Genomic DNA, 18,867 nt, shown 5'->3' with positions numbered 1-18,867 from the left:
CCTATGAAATTTTCAAAAGAGAAGTTTAAGGAAACAAAAGGTGATATTGTGATGGTAGAGGTATTCCCATTAAACTCAACAACATTTTATTACTGTGTGTCTTTCTGAACATGAATTCTGGAGATTCTCATATGCTGTGATGGGGTAAAACTCCATGGATAAGAATCATTGATTTAGAGATTCTGCTTCTAAGTAGATAAAGCCAAATATGACCATAATAATTCTTATGCATATTGGATTCCTTACATATTATTTTCTCTAATGACAGTTACGTCACAGTATAATATTTTAAACCCAAATGCCTATAAGAGTATGAGGACAAACATGTAAAGTAAGTAGATGAACAACTATGTTTATGAAAATAGGGGTTTGGGGGATTGTGTTGAAACAGAAAGTATATTTTCAATCTAAAAAACTATATATGTAAGCCCAGTTTTATTTTGACAAAACTTTTCTGAATATCAGTTCATTGTGCTCCCTCTTACTCTCAATATGTGACACTCATGACCTACAGTCCCCTGCCTAGGGTGCCCCTTTTGCCAATACAGGCAGATAATTAGGACTGTTCTTACCAAGAAGAAGGCATATTGTATAGCAAAGAGAAGTTTGATTTCTGTGACTTTTGTTTTCATAAGCTCTTACTGGAACTAAGAGGATTCAATTCCTAGAAAAAAATTTTTTTTTGAAAGAAGCAAGAGGAGACAGGGCTTGCCACTCTACCCCAAATCCCATTATAAATAAAGATCTGCTCATCAAAGGGAAGAAGTAGAAGGGGTAAGAGTGCTGTGTGAGAGATGGTACAGGATTAACTGTATTCCTTGCCTCATGCAGAATTTTGTGATAGTCAAAGGCAACACATTTAGACAGGTATTACCATAGACAGTGTCATAGAATTTCCCATATCCCAGGTGTATTAATGAAGCAGAAATGTCTACAGTCTCCAAAGTGTGATGAAGTACTATAAATATCATTCATTGGCTAAAGCATTGCTTAGGAGCAAGGCAGGTCTATCTTATACTGACATATCCTGACAGTCTAATAACAGAGACACCTTCAAATAATTAACTGTTACTATATGCATCTCCCAGAATCTGGCCACATTCCTTAGGAAGATAGGAGTGTGGGGTGGTGCTGAAAAGCCTGAAGTTAGTATTTCCTGGAAACCTCACAGGATGGGGTTTGAAATTTCACAAGTGAATTTCTGAAGTGAGAGACCACACTTGAATGAGAAATCTCATCTATTTTTAACAGCATAAATAGAATTCATTCATTCTTAACTTTACAGAATGGGATTAAAATACACGTTAGTAAAATTTTGAATACTTCAGGGCATGTCCTAAACTTTAATTTTAAAGTTTAGGTATTTGAATTCATATTACTCAATATTCAATTTAACATTCTTAAAGAATTATTAATTTAAATATTAAAATCTTCCATATTTTCTATATGCTTTAGATACAATTTGAGAATTTTAAAGATTTTCATAAGGTGTATATCATGACAGTAAAAAGGTACTTATAGTAACATTCCTATTTATTGAAAATATGTTCAAATTTACCCTGAAACAAACAAACAAAAAAGCACAAAATTTATCTGGGTATCCAAAATAAATTTTATGAAGTCTAAGCCTTAAAATCTCATGCCCTTCCTTCTTTGAAGGGCCCTCAAGACTTCACTCAAGGACTATTAACTTTAATTATATAGACATCTAATAAATTTGATTATTGGCATTAACTTCCCTGACCAGATATAACCATTTTAAGGGAAGCTGTAAAGAGTAAGTTCAAGAGCTTGAAAAACATAACTGGCTGTATCCATATAATGTAAAGCACTATATATGTTCCATGTTCCCACACCTTCCATCTGAAGCCCCACAGGGAAGAACTCATTTTCAGAAAAAAAGTATTTATTTCTACCCTCCTTGGAGATACCAACCAATGAACATAATGAAATAAGCAGTGTGAAACTGCAGTTGTCCCTGTCAGTTCTCCAAATGGATTAATATCATTTTATTTTTTCAGTCCAAACCACTTAATAGGATTTTTCTATTTAGATTTTTTAAAGATGAAAGAAAAAATGGTTTTAATAAACAGTAAACTTTATATATATATATATATTTTATTGAGATGATTGTTTTATAATTTTCCTTCATTTATTACAAATATCATTTGTTCAATTAGAATATATTGGGACTTTAGAGGTTGTCTCATCCTCTTCTTCCAATTAAGCTGATTTCAACATATATTTTATTTCTTTTACTCATTTTAATTTGAATAATTTTGCATTTATTATTTCTTCAATCACTTATTTAATACATATTTAATGAGTATTTAATATGTGCTATGTCTTAAGTTTAGTTTTGGGAAAATATTAGAAATAAGACAGATAGGAATGGCCTAGTGGTTGTGATTTTACTTCTAGAGACAAATATAGGTAAGGTAACCAGAAATTACAACCTGATAGTGCAGAGGGAATTACTGAAGAGTTTTCAGGAAGGGTATTGCATGATTCACTTTTGTTATTTATAAAGATCAACCTGGATTTCGAAGTGAAAAATGAATTAGAAGGAGGATTAATAGGAATTAGACCAGTTAACAAATATAAAGAAGAAGCAGAAAAGACAAGCATATATGTGTGATTAATAATTTCAGTTGGACTAGGTGATGAATTGAATGTGAGGGGAGAGAAATAGGGAAGAACTAGGAAAGACTCTCAGATTTCTCATTTGATGTTGTCATTCATGATTATAAAGAATATGGAACTAGGAACAAGAGAACAGAGATGAGTAAACTTTAAGAAATGCTGAGTTTGATGTGTCAATGAGACATCTTAATCTGGATATTTAAATTAGATATAAAAGGCTAAAAATTCCAGAAGTCATGTCTGAGCACAGAAATTTTGCTATGAAGAAATTTATTTTACTGAACTAGTTTATACATACACATCAGTTAGAGAAAGAAGAAAGTGGGTCTAAAGTAGAGAATTTTTAAAATATTTATTATTTAAAAATTATTTACTTTATGTGACAATGCAAAAATATTTCACTAGGTTTTATACTTAACTGGGTTTCCATACTCTCTTGAATGTTATAATAAGAACAACTATCTGGAAACATGTTGAAAGATTTTGGTTATATAAATGCTAGAAACTATATACCTTTGCTATATTTCATATCTATATCACTTTCCCTGAATTCCAGTCAAATGGATAACAATTTCCACTTGAATTTCCTATGACATAGTGAACTTGGTATTTCCAAATTTGGACTTACCAACATATTTTCCCCTCCCCTTCCTTCCAGTAACTTCGCATATTTTCTCAATCTCTATCAACAGTTTCCAGGGTATCTTTGTTCAAAATTTTAGAGCTACTCCCACTCATTCCTTTTTTTTTTTTGGTTTCTCCCCTCTATATCTGATCAGTCACTATGGCTGAAGAGAAGTTTGGGGAAATATTTCTGATCTTTGGTACATCTACCTTCATTGTAGCTTTGGGTCCTCAAACCTGGCAAATTTTTTATTACATCAGCTTCAGAACTGCTTACTCAAATTGCAATTACTCATCTCTCCAACAATCTGATGTCATATTATCCTACTTCTTTCACTAAGTGGGTTTCCTGCTCAAAAGCTTCCAATGCCTCCTTTATTTTTTCTATCATGTTCAAAGTCATCCATGTGGCCTTTGGTGTTCTTCATAGTCTAACCACACCCTAAAATAGGATCATATTTTCTCCCTCTCTTATAAAACTTATGGAAGCTTTTCCAACTTTACACACATTCTTTCTGCCTTCTAAGTTGCCATTTTCCCTGAACTGCATCTTTTCGACCTCAGTGCTAACACAATTTATTCCAAGAGTTAGTTCACATTTAAAGTCTTCCACATCCTTCTCTGATCATGATACCCCATTACTCATCCCTTCCTATTTTGAACTTCTACAGAACCAATGATTTCGCTTATGTCACACTACCTTTGAAAGTCTTTCCTTTTAAATTCAGAACAGAATGTAAACTCCTTGAGGCAGGAACATGCCTTATTTAGAGATAATAATAATAGTGATAATAATAACAATGGCAATCATATAACATTGAACACATTATGTTCTACTTATATATAATTTATATTTTATGTCTTACAAAAACCAAAGAAGTAGATGTTATAATTATTATTCCTATTTTATATCTAAAGAAATGAGACAGAGAAGTGTAGTTATGTCTACAAAGGAATAGAACTATTGAATGGCAGACGCTACATTTAAACACAAAGTATGTCTGACTTCTGTGCCTGTGCTCTTAACTATGACCTTATGTTACTTTCTTACTGTCTCCTATGTACAGAGCACAGATCTGAAGAGAAAGGACAATTTCAAAATATTTTTGATAAAATGAATCAAAAATCTTGAAATAATATTCAGTGATTTCCAAGCAACTTTTATATCATTTAGACTGCCTCTCACAGTAATGAAACACCTTATAATCCCTGGGTTTTGCTACTAACTTTTCTTCTTCACATCCCTACCCTTCTCTTCAGCTGCATGGATAATCTTCCAGTAGCCCAAATGCTTTGACAGTGAAGTTTCATTAAACCTGAAACCAGCAAGGCTAAAACATCCTGAGTGCTGAGCAGTGACAGTGTCAGTAAGCAATTAATCTCCAACAGTTCATCTACCATGTATGAACTTCAGAACTTAATGCAGTACCTCAAATGACACTACATCCTAATTCTCTCCTGGAGGAGAAAGTCTATAAGCCCAAAACAGAACATCAGGAAAATAGTAAGAAATAAATGATGAGATAAAAACAATTTTTCATCTCTGAAAAAGTATGATCCCTTTTTTTAACAGAGAAAAATAATTCTGATCTTGGAACTTTCTTAATTGGTTAGTTTTCAGCTTGCCTCATTTTCACCCTCTGCAAAATAGGTTTAACGGTATTTGTGCATTTCAGAAGGAAGCTGTAGGACTTAAAGCTTGTGAAACATAGAGGGAGCTTCTGTGATTACCTTGCAACTCACCTTTGTCATTTAGCTCTCCTCAAGGGGACCATGCCTTTTATCAGTTGTAATGTCGAAGAAAACCACAGAACACCATGTGATGTAATTGTGGGACAGGATTTTATGCAGCCGTAAATAAGTAGCAACATAAAGCAATACTAGGCAAGATAAAATTCCAAGCACAGAAATGCTGCAAAAATATAACACCAAATCTTGTCACTGTGTCAGCTTTTACTCTTCTCTTACCCTCCTAGAGCCTATTCCCAACAGAACAGAGCTGGGGTGACCTTTTAAGAATATAAGACTCCACCCCACACACACACACATCACAAAAAGGTGATGGATGTGTTAATTAACTTGATGGGGAAAATTCTTTTTACAATGTATACATATATCAAATCTTCACATTGTATACTTTAAATATCTTACAACTTTATTTGTGAATTATACCTCAATAAAACTGAAAAAAAGATAAGACTAATAATGAAATTTTGCTTCTCAAACTCCCAGTAGATTCCCATCTCACTGAGAGTAAAAGCCAACGACTCTACAGGAAGTCACCTACAGGGAAATGTTCTCTAACTTTCTTTCACCTCTCTAACCACACATACCATTCTCTCCCAAATCATATGGCTTCCCTACCAGGCAAGCACCCACCTCATGGAGTCTGCACTACCTCTTTCCTAAGCTTTTTTAGCCAGGTCTCTGGAGGGCTCATTTCCTTGTCTCTCCTTCAGGTTTTTACACAAATGACCCCTTGACAGTGAGGTCTTGTTTGCACACCTTATTAACAATTGGATCCCAGCCTTCACATTTTCTAATGCTCCTCCCTGCTCAATTTATTCCCTCATCTTTACCACCATGTGACAAACTATAGATTTCAATGGTTTGTTTATTGTCTGTTTCTCCCTACTAGGTTGTAAGCTCCATGAGCATAGGAATATTGAGTCATTTTGTTTACTGATTTATTCCCAGTACCTAGAAAACTGCCTGTCACAAACTTGGTTTACTGAGGAAAATATTTATTGAATGAATAAATGAAATGGAAAAGTTTCAAATCTCAGAATGGAAATGAGGTAGCATGAAACATAGTTGATCAGGGATTTTCCACAGGAGGAAAAATGTCCAGGTGAATTTACAGATAAAATCTTCATTTTACATATATTATTTGTTGCTATATTAAAAATCATATGATTAGTCAGGCTATTGCATAATATAATATTTCTTTAAAAAATTTGCACGTGTAACATCTTTTCCAGTTTATGGGAAATAGTACAGAAAAGGTGGTACCATATCTAATAAAATAGCCAAGAAAAGTTAACATTAAAAAACTAGGATATCCTGTACTAAGCTACCTACTCTTATATTACTATTCCTTGACTTTATAATCTACACTGCAATGAAAAAGAGGAGAAAAGAGAGAGTAAGAGAGACAGAGAGAGGTCCAATAAGCACATCTTACAAATAGAAATATATAGATTGAAAAATATCATATTAAATGGGAACTGATTTAGTGAAGTAAATCTTACTTTGATTTAATAATTAGATGTTTATACCAATAAATGCAATGCAAACTTGCACACAAAGTACTGTTTTTATTTATAGGTGCTACATTTAAAATGAAAATTGACTAAGCTCTGCTAGGATTTAAAATCATGTTATATGAAGGCAGGCGAGCAAAGCCAAACAAAAGAAAACAAAAAAAGAAAAGCAGGGGAAACTGAATACTCATTAAGTACATTTATCTATCATGCAGAAGATGAATTAAACTTGCTTGGTTGGTCCCCAAAGCAGTAGACAAGGACCAGACAAAGGATAACATATACCTGAGGAAGAATGTGGTGAATTTCCCACACTGAAATGGCATGCCAGAGGTAGTACATTTTGTACCAATGAATATGTTCACATATAAACTGGTTGAATATTAGATGGGAGAGATTTGAAGAAGGATTCAAGTATTATAACAATGGATGGCAATCCTATACTATTAATAACTCCTTTCAACTTTAACTTTACAACTTATCTACATAAATTAATAATCTGAGGTAAACACCAGAGAGAGAACATGGCCACTGCCAGATTTCTGATGTGTTGTCTAAAAGCAAATTTATAATTCTATTTCTAATTTTACTTACTTTGAAAGGCTATAAACTTTAAAAATATGTATCAAATTTTATAAAACATACCCTTCAATTCCATTTCTGGAAATGTATCCTAAAGTATCATTAGGATGTATACTTCAACACTATTTATAATAGAGAAAAGCTGCAAACCATTCACATTTCCAAATATAGTGAATGGGTTTAAAAATTCATGATATATCCAAATATTTGACCTGTATATAGCTATTTAAGTGATGTTATAGAAGAAAATTTAATAACATATGAAGAGTCACATGTTACATATACCATTAACATTTTTTAAATGTATAAAAATCATTTGTATGGTATACTTAAATTATAGTTGTAAAAGTTAGCTTATATATTAATTAATTGACTAATACTCTCTGCAATGTGCCACCTATAACGTAAGTTTCAACTCATTATAAACACACATATATATGTATTGGAATAAAACAAGAAATATTTACAAAAACGTTGTTAGTGATTTTCATCGCAGAATATATTATGGGTGGTTTATTTCATTTTTAAAATTAGTTCAGTTTTAAAATAAATGCATATTTCTGTTAAAATTATGCTCAACCCCACTGAAGTAAGAGAGAAGCCACTAATTCAATTTTATTTTATTTTCTCACATTCAATCATTAACCAAGCCATGCTGATTCTACATTCAAAATATTTCCAGAATTACTATTCCTTTTTGCTGAATATTTCAAAAAACTCTTAATTTCTGTTTCCAGCTTTTTTGCCCTCAATGATGTCTTCAGTGTTAACTATTTCAATGGAGTTTTGCTGCCATTCACCAAGACAGTTATATAGGAGGAAAAATAAGAGAAGATGATGGATATTTTGAGGATGGAGCCAGAACAATTTCTTAGACCACACATTGATTGATAGAGTTTTTCTCCACCACTTTTATGACAGTTTTCAGAGCTGTCAGTCAACAGATAGAGGTTTAGAGAGTATTTTATAGAAATATAATAAAATTACATTCTAAGATTCTTTGTCTCATTTATTTGTATTTGCATAACTAGTACAGATTAAAATCCTACTGAATACTTTCAAGGTAGAGATTTTAAAATTATGGAATTTGTCACATTCAAATCACTTCTCAGCAATTACAGATACAATCCATATATTTTTCTCACTTTACTATTTTAGAAAATGTAATCTATAAATGTATTATGTGTCTAATCTAGGTTTTGAAGAATATGAAATGACTTTCTTAAACCTTTCTGTATAACTTGATATCCACATTGTGTTCTTGCATTTTATTTAATACCAAGTTCTCTAGAAAAAAGTTGTAAAACAAAACAGGGCATGACTAATATTCAAAATGATTATCTTGGTTTCTCTGGTTACTTACTAGATTGACATATACCTTAGAAACAGAAAGATATATCCTAATATTGAGTTTTGCCTAAAAGTCATTGTGACAGGATAAAAAAAGCTCATTGTACCAAATATTTCAGAGTTATGTGTTATTCTTCATATTATTTGTATTATTCTGAAAGAGTTCCTTCAATACTTCTCTACCAGAAAGAACTATTTATAATTTTATGGTAGGTTTTCTTTACACACAGAAATATTTGTGTGGAATCAAATAAGGGTTGTGATTTCCTTTAATTTCCAAAGGACTTACTTGGTTCAACTAAATTAGGTTCTTCATAACTTCTGCCAAGAAAAATATTAGAGAACACTATTACCTGTTCATCTTACCTCTCTCATGCTTTCTTTTCCTAAGACAGACAAGTTTGTGAAACTATCTTTTGGATAGAGCATCTGGTGCACAAAAGGTGTTTTATATAAGGCTGGAAGACTAAAAATGCCAACCAGGGATTTTATACTGAGTGACACATGTTGTTTCATATCTACTTTCAATTTCCAAAGAAAATGCCATTTATTAATTTTATTGCAATATTTATTGGAATGAGCATTTTTACCTTTTCAGCATTTGCCTAGACAATGACACTTTTTAAAAATTGTTGCTTACAAATCAATAGACTACAGAAGTGACATTTAAAACCTATTTTTAAGAGAATGCACTGAAGCTATGCCCATGTCCGTATGCTTGATTGAATCTAGTATCCAGGCATGTATTTCAGTCCTGATTATAATTTGCTTTTCAGATGCCATGAATGGAACTTCACCATAGTCAATCCAGTAAGGTCATTATTATCATCAGAGTTGTTTTTTTTTTGTCATAACTATTTTAATGGCTAATTGGATTGGATATGTAGAAGCTTCATTGATCTCACAATGTCCTCAATATGGAAGAGAATGAAACTCAAACAAATTATTTTTGTGAATGGAGATTCCCTTTTTCTATATACAATGAATAAACAGGAGAAATGGAGTTATTAATTTGTTTCACTAGTGAAATTACATTATTAACTATAATATGCAAACAAAATAAGTAATTTATTCCTACTTCCTTTAATAGAGAATTAATTTTGTAAGTCTTTTTTTTTTTTTACATTTTTTACTGTGGCTTAAATTTAAGATAAATCTACTTAAAATATATTCAAGACTAAGTCAGTTACTATTTTTTGCAAGGCTTAACATGAATTTATGCATCAGATATTTTTACCATCACACACTCATAGCACAAACAGACACATGCACACACAAACACCATATACATATAGACACACAATCATCAATCTACACCACAGATAGACACACAGGCACACACAGACCAGCTGTTTCACTGAGCAATGTTCTCCTACAAGGACTTTGGTTGACCTGTCTCCAGTTATTGATTTTTGGCTATTTCACTTATACCAGAAGGAAATAGGTAGTGATTCAATTTCCTATTACTCAATTTAGAAGTAAGGAATTAGTGTCACAGTGAAGAAAAAAAGAAAGCACATACTGTGTAAAAATGAAATATGGTATATTTTGTGAAGGGAATGAAGAAAAGAGACTGTTAACAAGAATGGGAAAGATCTAAAAAAAGGTAAAAAGCTTAATGAGAAAAGGTAAAGGAATGACTATGAAAAATGACAAGACAGATGGAGGAAGAGAGATGGGATTGAATAAGGAAAAGAGATTCAGTGAGCACAGTCTTCACTTTTTCTGTCAGAATGACTTTCCTTCCTCATAAGAAGGGAGAATATTTGCAAAAGGAATGAAGACACATCCATTTTCCTCTGGCATTTTTGGAGGTTGATTCTGCCTCTTCTCTGTTAAATTCCTAAATGTAATGAAAAAAGTAAGCTGACAAGTCTGAAGAACAGGTCAAAAAGAGAGTTCAACTATTTGACATTTTTTTTATGGTTTAGTAAAATTCCTCTTCTACTCTCACTATCTCCAGCCAACCTCCAGTACCAATGAGTTGCTTAGAACTTAACTGACATAAATTATTTCATTTCTAGAAACATATTTTTAAAATTCCACCTTTGTTTGGAAGTTCTTTTCCCTTACTTTCTAAAAAAGACACTCACTGTCTAATGCTGCACAAAATTTTTTGTCAGATTTTTCTTAAGCTAACATGCTAGCTGACAAAATAGTCTATTAATTATCAGAACTAATCTGATATTGTTTTTATTGGATACTTGTGGGAGCAGAAGAATAAGGGTATTTTATTTCTCTTTTTATTTGTTTTTCAATTTACAGCCATCTGACTCAAACCTGAAACTTGTGGCAGGAGTCCCGTTAAAAAGAGGAATACAAAAACATGAATAAGCATTGTTTTCATAACTGAAAATTGAGACTAGGTTCACAGTTTTATAGAGGCTTGGTTAAAAGACCTAGAATGATTACATATTTCAGAAATCTGTACTTTAGGCTCTGTCATGACTTACAAAAAGAAGCAAAAATGTGTGACTTTCCCACAGTAAAAGACTGGATTATTAAACGGGGACTCCGTCTTACTTCGTGATTAAGGATAGAGGTCTGAAATCAGATAACTTGGATCCCTTTTCTGCCACATTCTAGCTGTATATCTGTAGGTATTTCACAATTTTTTATATAAATGGAGATCATGATACAACTTCCTCAAGGGGTTGGGTTAATGATTAAATGAGAATAATAGATAAAAACCAATTTGCCCTTTGCTCAGCTCTTCTAATTTTTAAGAAAATTGTGTCATTATTACTTGAGAAGAAAACATGGTTTTAGTCATACAGTGAGGCCATAGAATACTGTCAAAACTTTGATTTAAATGACTTTTCTTCTATATGTGGACTCAAATGTTAACACTGAAAGGAACTTTAAACAGTAATATGTCAGGTTGTATTTCTGCTTAAAATGAAGAAAGCCACAAGTGAATGTCATACACTAAAAAAAAAAAACAAAAAAAAAACCCCTGAATAATCTACAAAATGACATATTTGAGCCTATCTGAGAGCTAAGGTTGTAAGACAACTGGATGAATTAAATTCCTGGGAGTACCAAACCCCTCTGAGGGGAGATGGAGACACACAAAATGTCTCAACTTTCACAGAAAACAGGAAGAAGAAGTGGAAACCATAAAAAGAGAGGAAAAAATGAAATTTTAATAAATTCTTAAAAGCCAAGTGTGGGCTACTGTAATAATGTAAAATCCTTGGGAGACCCAGACAAAAAGAGATATCTAATTCAAAGACAATTTCTCTTCACCAAGCTTCTATCAGGAGCTCAACAGAAATATTAGATGTGGCAGATTTGTTAGATCTCCTTTCATTGTCACAAGCATTCAGGAATGCCAATGTATGAGACTCAGTCGTGAGTTTCTGGAGAAGCCCATTCACACTCTGGACACTGTTTGAATCCAAGCTGACAAGTTAACTTAGAAGAACTTAGAAAAAAGTCCTCTTCCTATTTTTTTCAGGTGTTCATGGACTTTTGAAAACTCTCGGTCCCTGCAGTCCACTGAGTACGAGGAAACAGTGGTAGACCACCAATGAAGGGATTGAGGCCTATCATACACTTAAGGTAACCACAGCAATGACAAAACAAATACCACCCAGACTATATTGATTCAGCTCACCACATTAACTGCCTAACAGGAAAGAGGGGTCCATTTCTGGACACAACTATTATTTGCTTTGGCCGCTACTTTTTCTTTATAAGCAGTGTTTGACAATTAATAAAAACTTATGGAACACACATGAAAAAAATTATGCATTATCAAGAGAAAAAACTCTCAAGATAGTTACATTTAGAGATGACCCAGATAGTAGAACTATCAGGAAGGGGCTTTAAAATAACCATGATTAATACATTTAAAAAATCTAGTGAAGAGACTATTTTTAAGGGTTATTTTCATATTCTACATAGCAGAGAAAAGAATCAGTTGTCTTGACTATAGGTCAGTAGGAATAATGTAAACATAAATACACACACCAAAATATGGGAAAAGAACAGAACATAAAATCAGTGAGTATTAAGATAATGTCAAAACAGTCTAAAATGCCTGGAATTGTTACCCTGAAGAGAAAAGTGAAGGAGTAATAAATACTGAAAGAGACAGTGTATAAGAATTTTCTAACATTAATGAAAACTTTTAAAAAGCACAGATCAAAGAAGCTCAGAAAACCCCAAGTAGGAAAAGTAGTAAGAATTCAAATAATGAAACAAACAAAAACATGGCCACATAATTTTCCAGCTGCTGGAAACCAAACATAAAGAGAAAATCATGAATGAATTCAAGGAAAAAAATAAATATTGCAGACAGTAAATTGAAAGTTTTGCCAAAAACTGTCAGATGTCAATGGAGAGACATCTTAAAGTACTCAAAGGAAAAAATGTTATTTTAGAATTATTATGGCCTATAAAACTATCCTTGACAAATGAAAGCAAAATAAAGATATTAAAAAGAGGGATAAAATTCATTGTCATCACTCTTATACTAAAACAAATATTAAGAGGAGTTCCTCAGGTAGAAATAATCAAATAGTAGATGGAAACTTGAATTTACAGAAAAAATGAGCATGGAAAATGGTGAAAATTGGAAACATATAAACTGAATTTTCTTTATTTTTAATCTCCTTAAATGATAACTAGGTAAAAAATAGAAATAATTTTTACTATTTAAAATACACATAGGTTTAAAATATACATAGAATAAAATATGTGACAAAAATAGTATAATTGTATGGGAGGGAGGAAATGAAAGGATATTCTTGCAGACTTCTTACATTATGTGAGAAGAGGTATAATAATAATTAAAGGTACTTAGTGAGAAGTTACAGATATATGCTGTAGTCCTAAATAACTTTAAAAAATAATATTAAAATATATAGCTAACTAGTCAATAAGGGTTATAAAATAGAAACAAAAAAAGATTCAACCAATGTAAAAGAGTCCCAGACAAGAGAAAAAATAAATAAAAACAGATGGGGGGAAAAAGAAAACAAATAGATTATAGATTTAAAACTCAACTATATCAACAATTACATTGAATACCTGATGGTATAAACTCTCCAGTTAAAGGTAGATATTGTAAGACTTGATTTAAAAAAAAGAAAGAGCACTAACTAACAGTATGATGTCCATAAGAAACCCATCTCAACTGTAAAGAAATGAAAGACATAAAAGAGTAGGAAAAGTTATACCATGTTAACACTAATCAAGAGAAAACTAGGATGTTATATTAATGTCATACAAAGGAGACTTTGGAAGAAGGAATTTTACTAGAGCTAAAAAGAGTCATTACAGAAAGATAATGGGTTAACTAATCAATAAGACAACAATCTTATGTACTTAATAACAGAGCTTTAAAGTAAAAAAAAAAAAAAAAAAAAAGCCTAATAGAACTAAAAAAGAAATAGGCAAATCCACAATTATAGTTTGAGATTTCAGCACTCCTTTCTTTGTAATTGATAAAACAAATAGACAAAAATCAGTTAAGATGTAGAAAACTGGAATAACACTGCTAGCCAACCTGACCTAACTGATACTTATAGAACACGCCAATCAACAATAGAAAACACATTCTTTTCAAATCAAATATAACATTCACTAAAGGTGTGGTGCTAACACCTTAGTAAATTTCAAAGAATTAAAATACTAAAAATCATGTACTCTGATCATAGTAGAATTAAGACAGAAATCAATAATAGAAAGACATATAGAAAATGCTAAAACATTTGGAAATTAGAGATCTCACTTGAAAATAAATTGTATTCTCCATTGGGATGAAATCATAGGGGAAATAAAATATTTTTTTACTGAATAAAAATAAAAACACAACATATCAAAAGTTGTAGATTTCTCTAAGTCAATACTTAGAAATATGTAGTTTAAATATTTATTTTAGGAAATAGAAATGTCTCAAACCAGTAATCTAAATTTTCAACGTAAGGAACTAGAAAAAGATGAGCAAAGAAAACATAGAGGCAGAAAAAGGAGAGAAAAATTTGAGGTGAAAATAAAAATTAATGAAATGGAAAACAGGACAACAGTAGAGAAAATGAATAAAAGCAAAATATATTTTTGAAAATAATGAATACAAATGATAAATTTCTCACCAGTCTTTTTCAAGAAATAGAGGTCTCAAATTATCAACATCTGAAAAGAAAAAGGTAACATTATTACAAATTCTACAGAGTTTAAATGGATAATTAACATCTTCCTACAAAGAAAACTCCCAGCCCAACAGGCTTCACTGGTAAATCCTATCATCCATTAAACAGACAAATACCAATTCTACACTTTGTTACAGAAAATAAGGGAGGGAAAGACACATTCCAAGTCATTTTATGAAGTTCGCATTACCCTAATACCAATGCCAGACAAAGTAACTGTAATAAAAGAGAATTATAACTCAATATACTTCATAATAGTTGAACCTCTATCATTACCTTAAACCATTTTTAAAATATTAATTAAAAATGGAAAATAGACCTAAATATAAAAGTTAAACCTATGAAATTTCTGTAGGAAAACAGTAAAAAAAAATCTTTGTAACTTTGCATTTTGTTGTGGTCACCCTATGGAGGTAGCAAATTGTTTCAGATGTAATATAAAGAATAACGGCCTCTCAAGGATGTTCACATCCTAAGCCCTGGATCTAGTGAATATGTTTTATTATATGGTAAAGGGGAATTAGATGTAAATGGAATTAAAATTGTTAATTAGCTGACCTTAAAATAGAGAGTTTTTTTCTAGAATATCTGGATGGACCCAATGTAATAATAACAGTTTTAAAAGTGGAATAGGGAAGCAGAGAGAGGTTTAAAGATGCTGCCCCACTGGCTTGAAGATGGAGGAAGGAACCGTCAGCTAAGGATTACAGGTGGTGTCTAGAAGTTGGAAAAGACAAAGCAATTAAATTTCCTCTATATCCTCCATAAAGGAATGAAGGCATGCCAACATATTAATTTTTTTTTTTTTTTGCGGTACACAGGCCTCTCTGTTGTGGCCACTCCCGTTGCGAGGCACAGGCTCTGGACGCACAGGCTCAGCGGCCATGTCTCACGGGCCCAGCCGCTCCGGAGCATGTGGGATCCTCCCAGACCGGGGCACAAACCCGTGTCTCCTGCATCGGCAGGCGGACTCTCAACCACTGTGCCACCAGGGAAGCCTAACACATTAATTTTTGTCCAGTGAAACTTCTAACATAAAGAACTATAAGATAATAAATTTGTGTTGTTTTTAAGCCGCAAAGTGTGCAGTAAATTGCTAAAGCAGCAAGAGACAATTGATTCAGATGTCAAGACTGTTGACATCAAATATGCACTAAGAGGGCATGAAAAGATTTACTAACACATAATAAGGCTTTCTGGGGAGGTCAAGGTATCTCACAATTGAGAGAGCACGAAGGGGCAACTGGTTTTGGGATTTTCTTGATATAGGTGGAACTATGGAGAGGGTTCTCCTGTATAGCCTGAGGTTTACTTGGTTTGAACTTCCTGCCAACACCAAATGAGGAAGCACCTGAAATTTCTTATCAGCTTTTCAAGATGTGGAAGAGAAGGCAGAGACGTATGAGTGGAGCATGAAAGCTGTCAACAAACATCAAAAATGAAATCAGACTTTATCACAGTGTACAGTTTTCATCAAAATTAGAATCTTCAGGGGCTTCCCTGGTGCCGCAGTGGTGGCCCGCGTACCGCAAAAAAAAAAAAAAAAAAAAAAAAAAATTAGAATCTTCAGTTCTTTAAGAGATACTGTTAAGAAAATGTAAACACAAGCTACAAATTGGGGAAAATATTTGAAAAAAAGATACATTTGGCAACAGAACTATGTCCAGAATATTTTTTTAAAAGTGCTCTTACTACTGAATAGTAGAAGAAAAATATTTGAATACAAAGTGCCAACAAAGATATACCAATGGCACGGAAGCACATGGAAAGATGTTCAACATCTTTATACACTAGAGAAATGCAAATTAAAACCACAATGCAATATATATATAATCTCCACTAGGATGTCTAACATTAAAAAGACAGAGTTTCAAGTCTTGGTGATGATGTGGATCAAATGGAATTCATACTTTGCTGCTGGGAGTGCAAAATGGTACAGATACTTTGGAAAACAGTTTGGAATCTTATTATAAAGTTATATATATATAATTATAATACAATCCTGTGACATTTCTCCTAGATATTTATTCAGGAGAAATGAAATATATGGCTACACAAAGACCTGTACATAAATATTTATAATATCTTTATTCATAATAGCTAAATACTGGAAAATTCCAAAATATTGATTAATTTGAAAATTAGTGTATCCATACAATGGAACACTATGCAATAAAATGGAATGAACTACTTACTGTTGCATGCTACCAAATGTTTTGATACTCAAAAATATGTTAAGTTAAATAAGCCAGATACAAAAGTCTAAATATGATCTGAATTCTTTTATATGACAGTCTAGCAATGGTAAAACTAGAGAGAAAGAAAATAAGAATTTGCCAGGGAACAAGATGAGACAAAGGGATGGACAGAAAAGGGACCAATGGCAAATTTTCAGGGTGATGGAAATAGTCTCTATCTTGACTATAATAATGTTTATATTACTGTATATGTTTGTCAACTCATTAAACTCTTAAATCAAAAATGATGAATTTTTAATCTAAATTACACCTCTCTAGATGGAACAAATAGGGTAAAATGTTAATAAACATTGAAAATTTTGTTTATATGTGTGCTCAAAATTCCATTCTTTCAATTTTGTCCCCTATGTTTGAAAATCTGCTGTAATAAATGAGGGCCATAGGGCTTTGGAGTCCTGAAAACTTGCATTCAATTCCCAACAAACTTTATTTATTAACAAATGCTTAAGCTTGGACCATATTTTCCCCACTGCTAAGTAAGGAACACAATGTCTAACTAGTAGGATATGCAGATTAAATTAATCAACTTGTGTAAAGTACCTCTAATATAATGAATGCCAAAGACATGGTCCACTAAATTTTCTATAAAATTTTTCATTTCCTTAACTTACTTTATCAATGATGCCTTACTACCATGGAACATGAATAACATTGTCTCTTCTTGTATAAGTAGTCTGCAGGACGTCCATTTAGGTATTTCAGAAAGCTTCCTTGTATCTAAATATTCTTTTCACTGCTACATGTGATAGAGTATTGCTGCTAATCATTGTTTTAAGTTAAATATTGAAGGGTCCTTTAAAAATAAATACATATTATGGAGCATAAACAAAACTTTAATTCTTGATGAAATAGACTGTAAACTAGTTGGAGACAGGGAGCAGAGTTCATGATTCTTTCATTAGAATACTTGCACACAGAGTAAGTTGTCTAAAACAAATTCATGTTAAATGCAAAAAACCTGGGAAAGTTTCTACTGTTCTTTTCTATTCTTTTTTAACAACCATCTTCCCCTCCCCTTACCTACTCATCCCGATCTTTTGATGTTATAATTTTTTTAAACTTTTTTCTTTTACTATCTACTTCAAATAGTACTTTTGTCATGAAGCTTCTTCTGATCTTATTTTAACAATCTCATTCTCTACTCACTTCATCATCCTGACCACACATAATCTCTTCCTTTTATGAATATCCACAGCACTTTTATTTTACTTTCAAAATTCTAAACTGAGAAACAAAAGAATTTGGGTTATTTTCCTCATTCTACCAGATTTTAGTCACATAGCATTCAGAAAGTTATATAATATGAAAAGCCACAGTTTTCTCATCTGTAAAATGGATATAAAATTACTTTTTCTGTCCCTTAACAGGAATGGTGAAGAGATATAAAAAGTACAAGGTTCCTGAATGGATAAAAAAATATATATTTATTATCTGGTGAGATGCTAGTTTTTAAATATTAAGTAAAGAATGATGTTAAACAACTATGTGAGATTTCTATGGCCCAAAGATTGAATTCTGACTATTTAACAGAGGAGAGCTGGATCCAAAGAAACTTGTGGAAAGGATAAAGAGACAACACAGCAGAGACCTGTATAGACCATAGATTAAAATTTAGAATAGAATAATGACATCAAATTCAATGGCAGAATGAAGAGATGAAGACTCTGATTAATTGCCTGAGATAATCTGCTTCACACATACACACTTCTTGAAACACACTTCAACTCAGAAACAATCCTAGGAAAGCAAGAGAAAACATCTTCAGTTGCTGAAATTGTATTCCTTAATTGTGGAATGGAGGTTTAAAATATAATTTGGATTGAAATACAAAAAAAAAGAGAAAATTACATGCTAAATCTGTATTTTCTACATGCACACCTAATGAACTAAGAACAGCAAGACAATATGATGGGGTCAATGAAGAGTAAGCTTTAAGACTAGTTATGTCTGGGTTCAAATTCCATTTTCCCACTTACTAAATAAATCACT

Source organism: Aethalodelphis obliquidens, unplaced genomic scaffold, assembly GCF_003676395.1.
Source record: "Aethalodelphis obliquidens isolate GAN/ISIS:26980383/991018 unplaced genomic scaffold, ASM367639v1 scaffold1, whole genome shotgun sequence".
In the NCBI taxonomy this organism is placed as follows: Eukaryota; Metazoa; Chordata; class Mammalia; order Artiodactyla; family Delphinidae; genus Aethalodelphis; species Aethalodelphis obliquidens.
This window is presented reverse-complemented; position numbering follows the sequence as displayed.